Below are 21,855 nucleotides of genomic sequence, written 5' to 3'. Positions count from 1 at the left end.
ACCCTAGGAGCACATGAAATTAGACAAAGCACAAAGGATAAAAACGGTTAGACTTGACTTTATTGCCCAGATTCTATTTTTATCTCCCAGGGATTTTTAATGGGCTTTGCTGGGGACAAACCCCTCCTCTGCCTTTTGTCCCATTCCTCATTCTTGGAGTGCTGAGGGTGCAGACCCTTCTTCTGTAACTGCTGAGTGCTGAGTTGGGAGCCCTCATACCCGGGGGCGAGGGTCAGAGCTTCTCCCCAGCAGCCTCCAGGTGACGTTGATTGTCCCCAGGCCCCCTGCCTCCCTGCTCGTCCACCTGAGCACCAGCATTGGAAGTGTTATAGATTCTAATGACCTTTAAGGGTCCAGGAAAGAGATGTGCAGAGACGCTGTGGGGGCCGGTTTCACCCCGCCCCACATTTGTTCAGCCACCTTAGGCTGACCGTTTCTGCCCGCCTAGATGCTCTGACCAGTAGTCTGCGCTTTCTTCAATTAGGCCCCTGAATTAACGTACAAACAGCACCAGGTGTCAGAGCCCTGCCCGCTCAACTCCCAGACAGTCCAGGGTCAGTGGTGATCAAGGACCATGATGGCCACTGAGTCAACAGCCTTTTGAAGTAAACAGGAGTCCAGCCAGTCTTATTGGCCACCATCATCACGGTGTCTGTAGGCTTTTCTATGGTGACAGTGTGATATACGGTTCCCCCGCCAAGATTATTAGCTCCCCTCTGGGTGCAGTAAGTCCTGCAAGCAGTAGTCTACTCTTTTGGGACACACTCTTGTTGTTTTATGAGAGAAACTCCAGGTCAAGTGATGTTCACATGAGTCGTCATGGTGCCCTGTTGCCCCCGGTTATCTCTCTGGATGTTGAAGTTGGAAGGCCTCCTCACTCGAGGTTGGTGTGCCCACAGAGCGAACCCTGAAACTTCAGGGCATGGTTGGTGGTTAGGATCACCACGTGGGGTCCTTTTCCCTTAGGAGGGAGGTGGCCTTTGGGGCTGCTGATTTCCAGGTTTTTAGATACCGCCAGTATCTTGGCCAGATGTGGCAGTTGGCCAAGCCCCTTGGTGACCGTAGTTTATCCTACCTGGATGGCATTCTTGCATTGTTCCATTTCAAGTGGTCCCAGTTTTTGCACTAATTCTCCAATGGCGATCCACCTTTCACTGGGAATGTAAAGGTCAAAGGGTTTAGCTAAATTAGGGAGTTCCAGGGCAAGTGTCTGAATTGACTGCTCTTTCCATTCTTGAAAGGCCACTTCTGGATTCTATTCAACAGGATCATCATCTTTTCCTTTCAGTGTTTCATATAGAGGCCCAGCTAGTAGACTGTAGTTAGGGATCCAGAAGCAGCAAACCCTGGTCTCCCCAAGAACCCCTAAGCTGTCTTCTAGTTTTAGAAAGGGGTAAGGCTGAAAATGGTTTCTTTCCTTTCCTGGGATGGGCTTCTCCGACCTTCTGTGAGAATGAAGCCCAGGCAGGTCACCGCAGTCTGTGATATTTGAGCTTTTTCTTGGACAACTTCTATCCTTTATTGGCTTGGTAGTTCAGAGGCCTCCTTAGTAGGGCTGGTGATCAGAATGTCGTCTGTGTACTGAAGGAGCGTTTCCTTTTCCAGAGGTAGAACTTTTAGGTCTTTAGCTAAGCTTTCCCCAAAGATGGTGTGGGAATTTTTGCACCCTTGGGGCAAGACGGCCCGGAAGTATTGTTTTAGTTGTATGTTGAGTCCTGCCACTCACAAGCCAAAATTTCTTGTGACTCTGGGACTAATGGAATACAAAAGAAGGCATCATTGAAGACTAATACAGAATACCATGTCCTGGTGGTTGGTAGAATGACCAGCAGGGTGTAGGAATTAGGAGCAGCTGGAGGTATATCCTCGGTGGCTTCACTGACTGTCCTGACATCCTTTACCAGGTCCCCAGCAGCCCATGGGGCTCTCGTGGTCAGACCAATCCCAGAATATGGAGCTCACCTGGGCAGGTACCCCACCCCCACCCCAGCCCACGGGGCTCTCATGGTCAGGCCCCTCCCAGGATACAGAGCTACCCTTGCAGGTACCGTGGCAGGGCTGGGCACACAGGAACCGTGCACATAGCCCTCATTGCAGAGCACCCCCAGCTCACCTGTCGCTCAGAGCTGACACAGAGCACCTCAGAGCAGGACTTGAACTAACAAACAGCAGCTGCGACAGGTCTGTGACCCTGGGCATCACTCTGTGTGGCCTCCCTCCACCTGGTCTTCCAGAGACTTCCACTGCACCCGGGGCACCAGGCCTCTGTCTCCAACCACCACCCACCCCTCCTCTCCCTGACTCCTGGGTTCCTCTCATTAGGAGAGGGTTTTCTTGAAGTTGTCTCCCACTCATGGGCCAGATAAAATGATTAGAAAACAAGCCAAAGCTGCAGCCCCTTGTCTATCCTGACTCTCAGGAGCCCACACCTGTTCCTTGGACCTGGCCGGTTCAGCAAGTTCCATTTTCTGCAACTGTGAGCCCCTGAGGGGTGATGATTGGCTGACCTGGGCAGCCTTACCGTGCCGGCCAGCCCTCCCCAGGTGTGCCTGGGTTGAGATCAATATAAATACCACTCCAGGCAGCAAGAGGCCCTGCAGCCGTGCCTGACGCCATTTTCTCTGCCCTGTCAGCAGTCTCAGGGCTGGGCTGGTGGGAGGGAGTGAGAGGCCACGGCTTTGTGGGTGGCCCAGTGTGAGTGGGGCTCTGCTGGACTTTCTGCAGCAGTTGCCAGGCTGCCACCTGCTAAAGAAGAGGATGTGTCACCTATACCTGCTGCTGGAATTTCTCCCTGGGCAGAGGTGAGGAAGGAAAGAAGCAGTGGGGGCAGGGACAGGATGGGTATCTCAGGCAGGGAAATGGAAATCTTCCAGAAGAGCACCCAGGGCCAGGACCATCCTGGCTGGCCTGCAGGCACCAAGTCGGCCGGCATGCTGTCACTCGTGTGGCTCTATGGCCCTTCCTCTAGGCTTTCAAGTCCTTGTATATATTCAGGTGTTTTACCTGGGACGGGTGGGAATAGTTCAGCAGCAACTGGCCTGGGGCTCAGCTCACGTTTACTCACAGATGCCTCGGCACGGTGCCCCAGCTTTGCAATGAGGACGCTTGTTGCGTGGGGGCTGCTGGCTGAATGGGAGACGATTCCCCACCACTGACCAACTTCAGAATTGTTTACAACTGGAGCAAGTGCCCTGATACGGTTTTCCTCTGTGGAACTGGTGGGTTCTGTGTTTTTTTTCTCTTTTTCGTTTTTGGTTCAAGGTAGATTTTATTCCTCTTTTTTGTATTTACAGATATAAGCATGGAAATAATTTATTCATATAAATACATGTATGTGAAGGGAATAATTGTTTTTTCTGTTTTATTTTTTAAATTTTATTTCTTTTTAATTTTGAATTTTATTTTATATTTTTATACAGCAGGTTCTTATTGGTTACCTATTTTATACGTATAAATGTATACATGACAATCCCAGTCTCTCAACTCCTCCCACCACCACCCCCCCAACAGCCTTCCACCCTTGTTGTCCATACGTTTGTTGTCTACATCTGTTGCTCTATTTATGCCTTGCAAAATGGTTAACCTGTACAGTTTTTCTAGGTTCCACATATATGCATGAATATACAAGATTTGTTTTTCTCTTTCTGACTTACTTCACTCTGTATGACACTCTCTAGATCCATTGACGTCTTGACAAATGACCCAATCATTCCTTTTCATGGCTTAGTAATATTCCATTTTATATATGCCACAGCTTTATGCATTCGTCTGTCTGTGGGCATTTAGGTTGCTTCCATTACCTCGATATTGTAAAGAGTGAGGCAATGAACATTGCGGTGAATGTCTCTTTTTGATTTATGGTTTTGTCTGGGTATATGTCCAGAACTGGGATTGCTGTATCATATGGTAATTCTACTGTTAGTATCTTAAGAAACTCCATATTGTTCTCCATAGTGACTGTATCAATTTATATTCCCAACAATAGTGGAAGAGGGTTCCTTTTCTCCACACCCTTTCCAGCATTTTTTGTTTGTAGATTTTCTGATGATGCCCATTCTACCAGGTGTGAGGTGATACCTCATTGCTGAGTCCATTTCCTTGAGCAAGGGGTAGGTCTTGTCTATTAAATATTTGGCTTATGGAACGGTATCTGTGCTAATTTCAAACTCTGGTTTTATGCAGCACCCCAACTCACCTTCCCACTTAAGCAAGCATAAGTTGGTTTTCTAAATTTGAGACCGTGTTCTGTTTTGTAAATCAGTTCATGTGTAGCCAAGTTCTCATTCCATGTATTAGTGGTACCTTATGATGTTTCTTTTTCTGTGTGACTTTTTTCACTTAGAATCACCGTGCCTCAATCCACTCATTATGCTGGTACGGGCCTGGTGACATAGTTTTCATTGCTGAGAGGTATTCTGTTGTACGTAAGTACCGCAACTTCTTTATCCATTATTTGTTCTCTGGCATATTTAACTTGTGCTGCAGAAGAGGTTCTTGTAAACAGAGCCGTCCCACACTTTGGGGTGGCTGTGTCTTTTTGATTTTAATTTCCCTTATCTATAGGACCATAAGTGGAAGTGCCCTAGGCTCTGTTGCTTTGTTTCTTAGATGTTTCAGGAAACACCATACACTTCTCCCTAGTGGCTGTTGGCAATTTACATCCCGCCCATCAGCATAACAAGGCTCCCAGTTCTCCATGGCCTGTCCTGCCTTTCTGGATTTTACACTTTTTTCAGATGGCCCTTTTGACCGGGGGGAAGTGAGACTTCATTGTAGTGCAGATTTCCTTTGCAAGCTTGCTTGGTTGGCCAAAAAGGGCGTATGCGTTTTTTCCTGAATATATTCAGGAAAAAACGCATACGCCCTTTTTGGCCAAGTGCATCATTGTCCACGTTCTGCCTCTTTTCCTATGCTTTAAATGCAATTCCAGTCTACCTCCTGAAATCGGTTTCCTGCAATTCTGGCCCGCTTTCAAGTCCTCTTGGCAGCCTTACTTCAGTATACTTTTGGACGATAGCTGTCATTTATAACTCTGCAGGTTTGTGAATTACAGTGCCCCTGAGCTCCTTTCTTCAACTCGCTTTCTTGTGAGCTGGCCGCAACACCGCAGGATTGCTTCAGGCCCTAATCTGGTTCCAGCACGGCACGCTGAGCCTTTGGTTAATTCCTCTTCCTGGTGGGAAATGAGAGTTAAATTTGCCCGTCCAGACACCTCCTGCTAGTCTCTCATTGGTTCTCCTTATTCCTGTTCATCTGCCGCAGAAATTGCAAACTGGGCCAAACAGGAGGTTAAAGGCACTGACTCTCCAAGTCGGCAGAGCATTAGTAAAGCGTCTGGAATGTTGCACCCGAGTACCAGGGGACGAGAACTGAGACATATTGGAACACGTATCCCGATCACATGGTTGATCATACTCTGGGTTCCACATGCATGTTTTAGCTGAAGGAAGAATCCCTTAAACCTGGAGAGTTGAGACCCGTGGAATGGGTACCATGCAATATGACTTCAAAGGGTCTTCATTTGCTCACCGAACCTCTCCAATCCTATCACTGCTGCATTTATGCCCCTGTACACATGCCTGATTCTCTTTCGGAGACATAGCAATCCATAGGTTTTAAGATACTTACTAGTCAGGTACATACTTTGGCGTTTAATATGGGGTGTTGAGTCCATTTCGTTGAGCAAGGAGTAGCTCTTGTCTAATACATAAGTGGCTTAAGGAACTTTATCTGTGCTCATTTCAATCTCTGGTTTTATGCAGCACCCCAACTCAACTTTCCCCTTAAGCAAGCATAAGTTGGTTTTCTAAATTTCAGACCCTGTTTTGTTTTGTAATTCAGTTCCTGTGTAGCAAGTTTACATTCCGTGTATTAGTGATATCTTATGATGTTTCTTTTTCTGTGTGACTTATCTCAGTTAGAATCATCATACCTGAATCCACTCATTATGCTGCTACGGGCCTGATGACGTAGATTTCATTGCTGAGTGATATTGCATTGTACGTAAGTACCAAAACTTCTTTATCCATTTTTTGCTATCTGCGATATTGAACTTGTACCGTAAACGAGGTTCTTGTAAACAGAGCCGTCCCAAATTTTGGGGTGGCTCTGCCTTTTTGATTTTAATTTCCCTAAGCTATAGGACCATAAGTGGAAGTGCCCTAGGCTCTGTTCCTCTGTTTTTTAGATGTTTCAGGAAGCACCATACACTTCTCCCCAGTGGCTGTTGGCAATTTACATCCCGCCCATCAGCATAACAAGGCTCCCAGTTCTCCATGGCCTGTCCTGCCTTTCTGAATTTTACACTTTTTTCAGATGGCCCTTTTGACCGGGGGGAAGTGAGACTTCATTGCAGTGCAGATTTCCTTTGCAAGCTTGCTTGGTTGGCCAAAAAGGGCGTATGCGTTTTTTCCTGAATATATTCAGGAAGAAACACATACGCCCTTTTTGGCCAAGTGCATCATTGTGGACGTTCTGCCTCTTTTTCTATGCTTTAACTGCAATTCCAGTCTACCTCCTGAAATCGGTTTCATGCAATTCTGCCCCGCTTTCAAGTCCTCTTGGCAGCCTTACTTCAGTATATTTTTGGACGATAGCTGTCATTTATAACTCTGCATCTTTGTGAATTACAGTGCCCCTGAGCTCTTTTCTTCAACTCGCTTTCTTGTGAGCTGGCCGCCACACCGCAGGATTCCTTCAGGCCCTAATCTTGTTCTGGCACGGCCCGCTGAGCCTTTGGTTAATTCCTCTTCCTGGTGGGAAATGAGAGTTAAATTTGCCCGTCCAGACACCTCCAGCTAGTCTCTCATCGGTTCTCCCTATTCCTGTTCATCTTCCGCAGAAATTGCAAACTGGGCCAAACAGGAGGTTAAAGGCACTGACTCTCCAAGTCGGCAGAGCGTTAGTAAAGCATCTGGAATGTTGCACCCGAGTACCAGGGGACGAGAACTGAGACATATTGGAACACGTCTCCCGATCACATGGTTGATCATACTCTGGGTTCCACATGCATGCTTTAGCTGAAGGAAGAATCCCTTAAACCTGGAGAGTTGAGACCCGTGGAATGGGTACCATGCAATATGACTTCAAAGGGTCTTCATTTGCTCACCGCACCTCTCCAATCCTATCACTGCTGCGTTTATGACCCTGTACACACGCTTGATTCTCTTTCGGAGACATATCAATCCATAGGTTTTAAGATACTTACTAGTCAGGCACATTCTTAGGCGTTTAATATGGGGTGTTGAGTCCATTTCGTTGAGCAAGGTGTAGCTCTAGTCTATTACATATTTGGCTTAAGGAACTTTATCTGTGCTCATTTCAATCTCTGGTTTTATGCAGCAACCCAACTCACCTTTCCCCTTAAGCAAGCATAAGTTGGTTTTCTAAATTTGAGACCCTGTTCTGTTTTGTAATCCAGTTCCTGTGTAGCCAAGTTTACATTCCGTGTATTAATGATATCTTATGATGTTTCTTTTTCTTGTGACTTAATTCAGTTAGAATCATCATACTTGAATTCACTCACTATGCTGCTACGGGCCTGATGACATAGATTTCATTGCTGAGTGATATTGCATTGTACGTAAGTACCACAACTTCTTTATCCATTTTTCACTTTCTGCGATATTGAACTTGTCCCGTAAACGAGGTTCTTGTAAACAGAGCTGTCCCAAACTTTGGGGTGGCTGTGTCTTTTTGATTTTAATTTCCCTAAGCTATAGGACCATAAGTGGAATTGCCCTAAGCTCTGTTGCTTTGTTTCTCAGATGTTTCAGGAAACACCATACACTTCTCCCAAGTGGCTGTTGGCAATTTACATCCTGCCCATCAGCATAACAAGGCTCCCAGTTCTCCATGGCCTGTCCTGCCTTTCTGGATTTTACACTTTTTTCAGATGGCCCTTGTGACCCGGGGGAAGTGAGACTTCATTGTAGTGCAGATTTCCTTTGCAAGCTTGCTTGGTTGGCCAAAAAGTGCTTATGCTTTTTTTCCTGAATATATTCAGGAAAAAACGCATACGCCCTTTTTGGCCAAGTGCATCATTGTCGACCTTCTGCCTCTTTTCCTATGCTTTAAATGCAATTCCAGTCTACCTCCTGAAATCGGTTTCCTGCAATTCTGCCCAGCTTTCAAGTCCTCTTGGCAGCCTTACTTCAGTATATTTTTGGATGATAGCTGTCATTTATAACTCTGCAGATTTGTGAATTACAGTGCCCCTGAGCTCCTTTCTTCAACTCGCTTTCTTGTGAGCTGGCCGCAACACCGCAGGATTGCTTCAGGCCCTAATCTGGTTCCGGCATGGCACGCTGAGCCTTTGGTTAATTCCTCTTCCTGGTGGGAAATGAGAGTTAAATTTTCCCGTCCAGACACCTCCAGCTAGTCTCTCATTGGTTCTCCCTATTCCTGTTCTTCTTCCGCGGAATTTGCAAACTGGGCCAAACAGGAGGTTAAAGGCACTGACTCTCCAAGTCGGGAGAGTGTTAGTAAAGCATCTGGAATGTTGCACTCGAGTACCAGGGGACGAGACCTGAGACATATTTCAACACGTCTCCCGATCACACGGTTGGTCATACTCTGGGTTCCACATGCATGTTTTAGCTGAAGGAAGAATCCCTTAAACCTGGAGAGTTGAGACCCCTGGAATGGGTACCATGCAATATGACTTCAAAGGGTCTTCATTTGCTCACGGAACCTCTCCAATCCTATCACTGCTGTGTTTATGCCCCTGTACACACGCTTGATTCTCTTTCGGAGACATAGCAATCCATAGGTTTTAAGATACTTACTAGTCAGGTACATTCTTAGGTGTTCAATATGGGGTGTTGAGTCCATTTCGTTGAGCAAGGAGTAGCTCTTGTCTATTACGTATTTGGCTTAAGGAACTTTATCTGTGTTCATTTCAATCTCTGGTTTTATGCAGCACCCCAACTCACCTTTCCCCTTAAGCAAGCATAAGTTGATTTTCTAAATTTGAGACCCTGTTCTGTTTTGTAATCCAGTTCCCTTGTAGCCAAGTTTACATTCCGTGTATTAGTGATATCTTATGATGTTTCTTTTTCTGTGTGACTTATTTCAGTTAGAATCATCATAGCTGAATCCACTCATTATGCTGCTATGGGCCTGATGACATAGATTTCATTGCTGAGGGATATTGCATTGTACGTAAGTACCACAACTTCTTTATCAAGTTTTCACTTTCTGCGATATTGAACTTGCACCGTAAAAGAGGTTCTTGTAAACAGAGCCGTCCCAAACATTGGGGTGGCTGTGTCTTTTTGATTTTAATTTCCCTAAGCTGCAGGACCATAAGTGGAAGTGCCCTAGGCTCTGTTGCTTTGTTTTAGATGTTCCAGGAAACACCATACACTTCTCGTGAGTGGCTGTTGGCAAGTTACATCCCGCCCATCAGCATAACAAGGCTCCCAGTTCTCTATGGCCTGTCCTGCCTTTCTGGATTTTACACTTTTTTCAGATGGCCCTTTTGACTGGGGGGAAGTGAGACTTCATTGTAGTGCAGATTTCCTTTGCAAGCTTGCTTGGTTGGCCAAAAAGATCGTATGCACTTTTTCCTGAATATATTCAGGAAAAAACGCATACGCCCTTTTTGGCCAAGTGCATCATTGTCAACGTTCTGCCTCTTTTCCTATGCTTTAAATGCAATTCCAGTCTACATCCTGAAATTGGATTCTTGCAATTCTGCCCCGCTTTGAAGTCCTCTTGGCAGCCTTACTTCAGTATATTTTTGGACGATAGCTGTCATTTATAACTCTGCAGGTTTGTGATTACAGTGCCCCTGAGCTCCTTTCTTCAACTCGCTTTCTTGTGAGCTGGCCGCAACACCGCAGGATTGCTTCAGGCCCTAATCTGATTCTGTCACGGCACGCTTAGCCTTTTGTTAATTTCTCTTCCTGGAGGGAAATGAGAGTTAAATTTGCCCGTCCAGACACTTCCAGCTAGTCTCTCATTGGTCCTTCCTGTTCCTGTTCATCTTCCGCAGAAATTGCAAACTGGGCCAATCAGGAGGTTAAAGGCACTGACTCTCCAAGTCGGGAGAGTGTTATTAAAGTGTCTGGAATGTTGCACCCGAGTACCAGGGGACGAGAACTGAGACATATTTGAACACATCTCCCGATCACATGGTTGATCATACTCTGGGTTCCACATGCATGTTTTAGCTGAAGGAAGAATCCCTTAAACCTGGAGAGTTGAGACCCGTGGAATGGGTACCATGCAATATGATTTCAAAGGGTCTTCATTTGCTCACCGAACCTCTCCAATCCTATCACTGCTGTGTTTATGCCCCTGTACACACGCTTGATTCTCTTTCGGAGACATAGCAATCCATAGGTTTTAAGATACTTACTAGTCAGGTACATTCTTAGGTGTTCAATATGGGGTGTTGAGTCCATTTCGTTGAGCAAGGAGTAGCTCTTGTCTATTACGTATTTGGCTTAAGGAACTTTATCTGTGTTCATTTCAATCTCTGGTTTTATGCAGCACCCCAACTCACCTTTCCCCTTAAGCAAGCATAAGTTGATTTTCTAAATTTGAGACCCTGTTCTGTTTTGTAATCCAGTTCCCTTGTAGCCAAGTTTACATTCCGTGTATTAGTGATATCTTATGATGTTTCTTTTTCTGTGTGACTTATTTCAGTTAGAATCATCATAGCTGAATCCACTCATTATGCTGCTATGGGCCTGATGACATAGATTTCATTGCTGAGGGATATTGCATTGTACGTAAGTACCACAACTTCTTTATCAAGTTTTCACTTTCTGCGATATTGAACTTGCACCGTAAAAGAGGTTCTTGTAAACAGAGCCGTCCCAAACATTGGGGTGGCTGTGTCTTTTTGATTTTAATTTCCCTAAGCTGCAGGACCATAAGTGGAAGTGCCCTAGGCTCTGTTGCTTTGTTTTAGATGTTCCAGGAAACACCATACACTTCTCGTGAGTGGCTGTTGGCAAGTTACATCCCGCCCATCAGCATAACAAGGCTCCCAGTTCTCTATGGCCTGTCCTGCCTTTCTGGATTTTACACTTTTTTCAGATGGCCCTTTTGACTGGGGGGAAGTGAGACTTCATTGTAGTGCAGATTTCCTTTGCAAGCTTGCTTGGTTGGCCAAAAAGATCGTATGCACTTTTTCCTGAATATATTCAGGAAAAAACGCATACGCCCTTTTTGGCCAAGTGCATCATTGTCAACGTTCTGCCTCTTTTCCTATGCTTTAAATGCAATTCCAGTCTACATCCTGAAATTGGATTCTTGCAATTCTGCCCCGCTTTGAAGTCCTCTTGGCAGCCTTACTTCAGTATATTTTTGGACGATAGCTGTCATTTATAACTCTGCAGGTTTGTGATTACAGTGCCCCTGAGCTCCTTTCTTCAACTCGCTTTCTTGTGAGCTGGCCGCAACACCGCAGGATTGCTTCAGGCCCTAATCTGGTTCCGGCACGGCACGCTGAGCCTTTGGTTAATTTCTCTTCCTGGAGGGAAATGAGAGTTAAATTTGCCCGTCCAGACACTTCCAGCTAGTCTCTCATTGGTCCTTCCTGTTCCTGTTCATCTTCCGCAGAAATTGCAAACTGGGCCAATCAGGAGGTTAAAGGCACTGACTCTCCAAGTCGGGAGAGTGTTATTAAAGTGTCTGGAATGTTGCACCCGAGTACCAGGGGACGAGAACTGAGACATATTTGAACACATCTCCCGATCACATGGTTGATCATACTCTGGGTTCCACATGCATGTTTTAGCTGAAGGAAGAATCCCTTAAACCTGGAGAGTTGAGACCCGTGGAATGGGTACCATGCAATATGATTTCAAAGGGTCTTCATTTGCTCACCGAACCTCTCCAATCCTATCACTGCTGTGTTTATGCCCCTGTACACACGCTTGATTCTCTTTCGGAGACATAGCAATCCATAGGTTTTAAGATACTTACTAGTCAGGTACATTCTTAGGTGTTCAATATGGGGTGTTGAGTCCATTTCGTTGAGCAAGGAGTAGCTCTTGTCTATTACGTATTTGGCTTAAGGAACTTTATCTGTGTTCATTTCAATCTCTGGTTTTATGCAGCACCCCAACTCACCTTTCCCCTTAAGCAAGCATAAGTTGATTTTCTAAATTTGAGACCCTGTTCTGTTTTGTAATCCAGTTCCCTTGTAGCCAAGTTTACATTCCGTGTATTAGTGATATCTTATGATGTTTCTTTTTCTGTGTGACTTATTTCAGTTAGAATCATCATAGCTGAATCCACTCATTATGCTGCTATGGGCCTGATGACATAGATTTCATTGCTGAGGGATATTGCATTGTACGTAAGTACCACAACTTCTTTATCAAGTTTTCACTTTCTGCGATATTGAACTTGCACCGTAAAAGAGGTTCTTGTAAACAGAGCCGTCCCAAACATTGGGGTGGCTGTGTCTTTTTGATTTTAATTTCCCTAAGCTGCAGGACCATAAGTGGAAGTGCCCTAGGCTCTGTTGCTTTGTTTTAGATGTTCCAGGAAACACCATACACTTCTCCTGAGTGGCTGTTGGCAAGTTACATCCCGCCCATCAGCATAACAAGGCTCCCAGTTCTCTATGGCCTGTCCTGCCTTTCTGGATTTTACACTTTTTTCAGATGGCCCTTTTGACTGGGGGGAAGTGAGACTTCATTGTAGTGCAGATTTCCTTTGCAAGCTTGCTTGGTTGGCCAAAAAGATCGTATGCACTTTTTCCTGAATATATTCAGGAAAAAACGCATACGCCCTTTTTGGCCAAGTGCATCATTGTCAACGTTCTGCCTCTTTTCGTATGCTTTAAATGCAATTCCAGTCTACCTCCTGAAATCGGTTTCCTGCAATTCTGCCCCGCTTTCAAGTCCTCTTGGCAGCCTTACCTCAGTATATTTTTGGACGATAGCTGTCATTTATAACTGTGCAGGTTTGTGAATTACAGTGCCCCTGAGCTCCTTTCTTCAACTCGCTTTCTTGTGAGCTGGCCGCAACACCGCAGGATTGCTTCAGGCCCTAATCTGGTTCCGGCACGGCACGCTGAGCCTTTGGTTAATTCCTCTTCCTGGTGGGAAATGAAAGTTAAATTTGCCCGTCCAGACACCTCCAGCTAGTCTCTCATTGGTTCTCCCTATTCCTGTTCATCTTTCGCAGAAATTGCAAACTGGGCCAAACAGGAGGTTAAAGGCACTGACTCTCCAAGTCAGGAGAGTGTTAGTAAAGCATCTGGAATGTTGCACCCGAGTACCAGGGGAGGAAAACTGAGACATATTTGAACAAGTCTCCCGATCACACAGTTGATCATACTCTGGGTTCCACATGCATGTTTTAGCTGAAGGAAGAATCCCTTAAACCTGGAGAGTTGAGACCCGTGGAATGGGTACCATTCAATATGACTTCAAAGGGTCTTCGTTTGCTCACCGAACCTCTCCAATCCTATCACTGCTGCGTTTATGCCCCTCTACACATGCTTGATTCTCTTTCGGAGACATAGCAATACATAGATTTTAAGATATTACTAGTCAGGTACATTCTTAGGCGTTTAATATGGGGTTTTGAGTCCATTTCGTTGAGCAAGGAGTAGCTCTTGTCTATTACATATTTGGCTTAAGGAACTTTATCTGTGCTCATTTCAATCTCTGGTTTTATGCAGCACCCCAACTCACCTTTCCCCTTAAGCAAGCATAAGTTGATTTTCTAAATTTGGGACCATGTTCTGTTTTGAAATTCAGTTCCTGTGTAGCCAAGTTTACATTCCGTGTATTAGTGATATCTTATGATGTTTCTTTTTCTGTGTGACTTATTTCAGTTAGAATCATCATACCTGAATCCACTCATTATGCTGCTACGGGCCTGATGACATAGATTTCATTGCTGAGTGATATTGCATTGTACGTAAGTACCACAACTTCTTTATCCATTTTTCACTGTCTGCGAAATTGAACTTGTACCGTAAAGGAGTTCTTGTAAACAGAGCCGTCCCAAACTTTGGGGTGGCTGTGTCTTTTTGATTTTAATTTCCCTAAGCTATAGGACCATAAGTGGAAGTGCCCTAGGCTGTGTTGCTTTGTTTTTTAGATGTTTCAGGAAACACCATACACTTCTCCCCAGTGACTGTGGGCGATTTACATGCCGCCCATCAGCATAACAAGGCTCCCAGTTCTCCATGGCCTGTCCTGCCTTTCTGGATTTTTCACTTTTTTCAGATGGCCCTTGTGACCGGGGGGAAGTGAGACTTCATTGTAGTGCAGATTTCCTTTGCAAGCTTGCTTGGTTGGCCAAAAAGGGCGTATGCGTTTTTTCCTGAATATATTCAGGAAAAAACGCATACGCCCTTTTTGGCCAAGTGCATCATTGTCGACCTTCTGCCTCTTTTCCTATGCTTTAAATGCAATTCCAGTCTACCTCCTGAAATCGGTTTCCTGCAATTCTGCCCGGCTTTCAAGTCCTCTTGGCAGCCTTACTTCAGTATATTTTTGGATGATAGCTGTCATTTATAACTCTGCAGGTTTGTGAATTACAGTGCCCCTGAGCTCCTTTCTTCAACTCGCTTTCTTGTGAGCTGGCCGCAACACCGCAGGATTGCTTCAGGCCCTAATCTGGTTCCGACATGGCACGCTGAGCCTTTGGTTAATTCCTCTTCCTGGTGGGAAATGAGAGTTAAATTTTCCCGTCCAGACACCTCCAGCTAGTCTCTCATTGGTTCTCCCTATTCCTGTTCATCTTCCGCGGAATTTGCAAACTGGGCCAAACAGGAGGTTAAAGGCACTGACTCTCCAAGTCGGGAGAATGTTAGTAAAGCATCTAGAATGTTGCACCCGAGTACCAGGGGACGAGAACTGAGACATATTTCAACACGTCTCCCGATCACATGGTTGATCATACTCCGGGTTCCACATGCATGTTTTAGCTGAAGGAAGAATCCCTTAAACCTGGAGAGTTGAGACCCGTGGAATGGGTACCATGCAATATGATTTCAAAGGGTGTTCATTTGCCCACCAAAACTGTCCAATCCTATCACTGCAGCGTTTTTGCCCCTGTACTCACGATTGATTCACTTTCAGAGACATAGCAATCCATAGGTTTTAAGATACTTACTAGTCAGGTACATTATTAGGCGTTTAATATGGGGTTTTGAGTCCATTTTGTTGAGCAAGGAGTAGCTCTTGTCTATTACATATTTGGCTTAAGGAACTTTATCTGTGCTCATTTCAATCTCTGGTTTTATGCAGCACCCCAACTCACCTTTCCCCTTAAGCAAGCATAAGTTGGTTTTCTAAATTTGAGACTCTGTTCTGTTTTGTAATCCAGTTCCTGTGTAGCCAAGTATACATTCCGTGTATTAGTGATATCTTATGATGTTTCTTATTCTGTGTGACTTATTTCAGTTAGAATCATCATACCTGAATCCACTCTATGCTGCTACTGGCCTGATGACATAGATTTCATTGCTGAGTGATATTGCATTGTACGTAAGTACCACAACTTCTTTATCCATTTTTCACTTTCTGCGAAATTGAACTTGTACCGTAAAGGAGTTCTTGTGAACAGAGCCGTCCCAAACTTTGGGGTGGCTGTGTCTTTTTGATTTTAATTTCCCTAAGCTATAGGACCATAAGTGGAAGTGCCCTAGGCTCTGTTGCTTTGTTTTTTATATGTTTCAGGAAACACCATACACTTCTCCCTAGTGGCTGTTGGCAATTTACATCCCGCCCATCAGCATAGCAAGGCTCCCAGTTCTCCATGGCCTTTCCTGCCTTTCTGGATTTTACACTTTTTTCAGATGGTCCTTTTGACCGGGGTGGGGAGTGAGACTTCAATGTAGTGCAGATTTCCTTTGCAAGCTTGCTTGGTTTTCCAAAAAGTGCGTATGCGTTTTTACCTGAATATATTCAGGAAAAAACGCATACGCCCTTTTTGGCCAAGTGCATCATTGTTGACGTTCTGCCTCTTTTCCTATGCTTTAAATGCAATTCCAGTCTACCTCCTGAAATCGGTTTCGTGCAATTCTGCCCCGCTTTCAAGTCCTCTTGGCAGCCTTACTTCAGTATATTTTTGGATGATAGCTGTCATTTATAACTCTGCAGGTTTGTGAATTACAGTGCCCCTGAGCTCCTTTCTTCAACTCGCTTTCTTGTGAGCTGGCCACAACACCGCAGGATTGCTTCTGGCCCTAATCTGGTTCCGGCACGGCATGCTGAGCCTTTGGTTAATTCCTCTTCCTGGTGGGAAATGAGAGTTAAATTTGCCCGTCCAGACACCTCCAGCTAGTCTCTCATTGGTTCTCCCTATTCCTGTTCATCTTCCGCAGAAATTGCAAACTGGGCCAAGCAGGAGGTTAAAGGCCCTGACTCTCCAAGACGGGAGAGTGTTAGTAAAGCGTCTGTAATGTTGCACCCGAGTACCAGGGGACGAAAACTGAGACATATTTGAACACGTCTCCCGATCACACGGTTGATCATACTCTGGGTTCCACATGCATGCTTTAGCTGAAGGAAGAATCCCTTAAACCTGGAGAGTTGAGACCCGTGGAATGGGTACCATGCAATATGACTTCAAAGGGTCTTCATTTGCTCACCGAACCTCTCCAATCCTATCACTGCTGCGTTTATGCCCCTGTACACAAGCTTGATTCTGTTTCGGAGACATAGCGATCCATAGGTTTTAAGATACTTACTAGTCAGGTACATTCTTAGGCGTTTAATATGGGGTGTTGAGTCCATTTCGTTAAGCAAGGAGTAGCTCTTGTCTATTACATATTTCGCTTAAGGAAATTTATCTGTGCTCATTTCAATCTCTGGTTTTTTGCAGCACCCCAACTCACCTTTCCCCTTAAGCAAGCATAAGTTGGTTTTCTAAATTTGAGACCCTGTTCTGTTTTGTAATCCAGTTCTGTGTAGCCAAGTTTACATTCCGTGTATTAGTGATATCTTATGATGTTTCTTTTTCTCTGTGACTTATTTCAGTTAGAATCATCATACCTGAATCCACTCATTATGCTGCTATGGGCATGATGACATAGATTTCATTGCTGAGTGATATTGCATTGTACGTAAGTACCACAACTTCTTTATCCATTTTTCACTTTCTGCGATATTGAACTTGTCCCGTAAAAGAGTTTCTTGTAAACAGAGCCGTCCCAAACTTTGGGGTGGCTGTGTCTTTTTGATTTTAATTTCCCTAAGCTATAGGACTATAAGTGGAAGTGCCCTAGGCTCTGTTGCTTTGTTTTAAATGTTCCAGGAAACACCATACACTTCTCCTGAGTGGCTGTTGGCAATTTACATCCCGCCCATCAGCATAACAAGGCTCCCAGTTCTCCATGGCCTGTCCTGCCTTTCTGGATTTTACACTTTTTTCAGATGGCCCTTTTGACTGGGGGGAAGTGAGACTTCATTGTAGTGCAGATTTCCTTTGCAAGCTTGCTTGGTTGGCCAAAAAGGGCGTATGTGTTTTGTTCTGAATATATTCAGGAAACAACGCATACGCCCTTTTTGGCAAGTGCATCATTGTGGACGTTCTGCCTCTTTTCCTATGCTTTAAATGCAAATCAAGTCTACCTCCTGAAATCGGTTTCCTGCAATTCTGCCCCGCTTTCAAGTCCTCTTGGCAGCCTTACTTCAGTATATTTTTGGACGATAGCTGTCATTTATAACTCTGCAGGTTTGTGAATTACAGTGCCCCTGAGCTCCTTTCTTCAACTCGCTTTCTTGTGAGCTGGCCGCAACACCGCAGGATTGCTTCGGGCCCTAATCTGGTTCCGGCACGGCACGCTGAGCCTTTGGTTAATTCCTCTTCCTGGTGGGAAATGAGAGTTAAATTTGCCCGTCCAGACACCTCCAGCTAGTCTCTCATTGGTTCTCCCTATTCCTGTTCATCTTCCGCAGAAATTGCAAACTGGGCCAAACAGGAGGTTAAAGGCACTGACTCTCCAAGTCGGGAGAGTGTTAGTAAAGCGTCTGGAATGTTGCACCCGAGTACCAGGGGATGAAAACTGAGACATATTTGAACACGTGTCCCGATCACATGGTTAATCATACCCTGGTTTCCACATGCATGTTTTAGCTGAAGGAAGAATCCCTTAAACCTGGAGAGTTGAGACCCGTGGAATGGGTACCATGCAATATGACTTCAAAGGGTCTTTATTTGCTCACCGAACCTCTCCAATCCTATCACAGCTGCGTTTATGCCCCTGTACACATGCTTTATTCTCTTTCGGAGACATAGCAATCCATAGGTTTTAAGATACTTACTAGTTAGGGACATTATTAGGCATTTAATATTGGGTTTTGAGTCCATTTCGTTGAGCAAGGAGTAGCCCTTGTCTATTACATATTTGGCTTAAGGAACTTTATCTGTGCTCATTTCAATCTCTGGTTTTATGCAGCACCCCAACTCACCTTTCCCCTTAAGCAAGCGTAAGTTGGTTTTCTAAATTTGAGACCCTGTTTTGTTTTGTAATCCAGTTCCTTTGTAGCCAAGTTTATATTCCGTGTATTAGTGATATCTTATGATGTTTCTTTTTCTCTGTGACTTATTTCAGTTAGAATCATCATACCTGAATCCACTCATTATGCTGCTATGGGCATGATGACATAGATTTCATTGCTGAGTGATATTGCATTGTATGTAAGTACCACAACTTCTTTATCCATTTTTCATTTTCTGCGATATTGAACTTGTCCCGTAAAAGAGTTTCTTGTAAACAGAGCCGTCCCAAATTTTGGGGTGGCTGTGTCTCTTTGATTTTAATTTCCCTAAGCTATAGGACTATAAGTGGAAGTGCCCTAGGCTCGGTTGCTTCGTTTTAAATGTTCCAGGAAACACCATACACTTCTCCTGAGTGGCTGTTGGCAATTTACATCCCGCCCATCAGCATAACAAGGCTCCCAGTTCTCCATGGCCTGTCCTGCCTTTCTGGATTTTACACTTTTTTCAGATGGCCCTTTTGACTGGGGGGAAGTGAGACTTCATTGTAGTGCAGATTTCCTTTGCAAGCTTGCTTGGTTGGCCAAAAAGGGCATATGCGTTTTTTCCTGAATATATTCAGGAAAAAATGCATATGCCGTTTTTGGCAAGTGCATCATTGTGGACGTTCTGCCTCTTTTCCTATGCTTTAAATGCAAATCAAGTCTACCTCCTGAAATCGGTTTCCTGCAATTCTGCCCCGCTTTCAAGTCCTCTTGGCACCCTTACTTCAGTAGATTTTTGGACGATAGCTGTCATTTATAAGTCTGCATGTTTGTGAATTACAGTGCCCGTGAGCTCCTTTCTTCAACTCGCTTTCTTGTGAGCTGGCCGCAACACCGCACGATTGCTTCGGGCCCTAATTTGGTTCTGGCACGGCACGCTGAGCCTTTGGTTAATTCCTCTTCCTGGTGGGAAATGAGAGTTAAATTTGCCCGTCCAGACACCTCCAGCTAGTCTCTCATTGGTTCTCCCTATTCCTGTTCATCTTCCGCAGAAATTGCAAACTGGGCCAAACAGGAGGTTAAAGGCACTGTCTCTCTAAGTCGGGAAAATGTTAGTAAAGCGTCTGCAATGTTGCACCCGAGTACCAGGGGATGAGAACTGAGACATATTAGAACACGTCTCCCGATCACACGGTTGATCACACTCTGTGTTCCACATGCATTTTTTAGCTGAAGGAAGAATCCCTTAAACTTGGAGAGTTGAGACCCGTGGAATGGGTACCATGCAATATGACTTCAAAGGGTCTTCATTTGCTCACCGAACCTCTCCAATCCTATCACTGCTGCGTTTATGCCCCTGTACTCACGCTTGATTCTCTTTCAGAGACATAGCAATCCATAAGTTTTAAGATACTTACTAGTCAGGGACATTATTAGGCGTTTAATATGGGGTTTTGAGTCCATTTCGTTGAGCAAGGAGTAGCCCTTGTCTATTCCATATTTGGCTTAAGGAACTTTATCTGTGCTCATTTCAATCTCTGGTTTTATGCAGCACCCCAACTCACCTTTCCCCTTAAGCAAGCATAAGTTGGTTCTAAATTGGAGACCCTGTTCTGTTTTGTAATTCAGTTCTGTGTAGCCAAGTTTACATTCCGTGTATTAGTGATATCTTATGATGTTTCTTTTTCTGTGTGACTTATTTCAGTTAGAATCATCATACCTGAATCCACTCATTATGCTGCTATGGGCCTGATGACATAGATTTCATTGCTGAGTGATATTGCATTGTACGTAAGTACCACAACTTCTTTATCCATTTTTCACTTTCTGCGATATTGAACTTGTACTGTAAACGAGGTTCTTATAAACAGAGCCGTCCCATACTTTGGGGTGGCTGTGTCTTTTTGATTTTAATTTCCCTAAGCTATAGGACTATAAGTGGAAGTGTCCTAGGCTCTGTTGCTTTGTTTTTTAGATGTTTCAGGAAACACCATACACTTCTACCAAGTGGCTGTTGGCAATTTACATCCCGACCATCAGCATAACAAGGCTCCCAGTTCTACATGGACTGTCCTGCCTTTCTGGATTTTACACTTTTTTCAGATGGCCCTTTTGACCGGGGGGAAGTGAGACTTCATTGTAGTGCAGATTTCCTTTGCAAGCTTGCTTGGTTGGCCAAAAAGGGCGTATGCGTTTTTTCCTGAATATATTCAGGAAAAAACGCATACGCCATTTTTGGGCAAGTGCATCATTGTCGACGTTCTGCCTCTTTTCCTATGCTTTAAATGCAATTCCAGTCTACCTCCTGAAATCGGTTTCCTGCAATTCTGCTCAGCTTTCAAGTCCTCTTGGCAGCCTTACTTCAGTATATTTTTGGACGATAGCTGTCATTTATAAATCTGCAGGTTTGTGAATTACAGTGCCCCTGAGCTCCTTTCTTCAACTCGCTTTTTTGTGAGCTGGCCGCAACACCGCAGGATTGCTTCAGGCCCTAATCTGGTTCCGGCACGGCACGCTGATCCTTTGGTTAATTCCTCTTCCTGGTGGGAAATGAGAGTTAAATTTGCCCGTCCAGACACCTCCAGCTAGTCTCTCATTGGTCCTCCCTATCCCTGTTCATCTTCCGCAGAAATTGCAAACTGGTCCAAACAGGAGGTTAAAGGCACTGACTCTCCAAGTCGGGAGAGTCTTAGTAAAGCATGTGGAATGTTGCACCTGAGTACCAGGGGACAAGAACTGAGACATATTTGAACCCGTCTCCCGATCACATGGTTGATCATACTCTGGGTTCCACATGCATGCTTTAGCTGAAGGAAGAATCCCTTAAACCTGGAGAGTTGAGACCCGTGGAATGGGTATCATGCAATATGACTTCAAAGGGTCTTCATTTGCTCACCGAACCTCTCCAATCCTATCACTGCTGCGTTTATGCCCCGGTACTCACGCTTGATTCTCTTTCAGAGACATAGCAATCCATAGGTTTTAAGATACTTACTAGTCAGGTACAGTATTAGGCGTTTAATATGGGGTGTTGAGACCATTTCGTTGAGCAAGGAGTAGCTCTTGTCTATTCCATATTTGGCTTAAGGAACTTTATCTGTGCTCATTTCAATCTCTGGTTTTATGCAGCACCCCAACTCACCTTTCCCCTTAAACAAGCATAAGTTGGTTTTCTAAATTTGAGACCCTCTTCTGTTTTGTAATCCAGTTCCTGTGTAACCAAGTTTACATTCCGTGTATTAGTGATATCTTATGATGTTCCTTTTTCTGTGTGACTTTTTTCAGTTAGAATCATCATACTTGAATCCACTCATTATGCTGCTATGGGCCAGATGACATAGATTTCATTGCTGAGTGATATTGCATTGTACGTAACTACCACAACTTCTTTATCCATTTTTCACTTTCTGCGATATTGAACATGTACCGTAAACGAGGTTCTTGT

General features: G+C 44.6%; 1 long non-coding RNA gene across 3 annotated transcripts in view; it reads left to right on the top strand.

Annotated features, from left to right (window-relative positions):
- LOC125963191 (uncharacterized) overlaps positions 1–21,855 on the top strand; it is a 381,142-nt gene that overhangs the window by 337,491 nt on the left and 21,796 nt on the right. The gene's annotated exons all lie outside the window — the stretch shown is intronic.

The sequence above is a fragment of the Orcinus orca genome, unplaced genomic scaffold (assembly GCF_937001465.1).
Source record: "Orcinus orca unplaced genomic scaffold, mOrcOrc1.1 scaffold_90, whole genome shotgun sequence".
In the NCBI taxonomy this organism is placed as follows: domain Eukaryota; kingdom Metazoa; phylum Chordata; class Mammalia; order Artiodactyla; family Delphinidae; genus Orcinus; species Orcinus orca.
The sequence above is the reverse complement of the archived record's forward strand: the minus strand, read 5'-3'. Positions and strand labels throughout refer to the sequence as shown.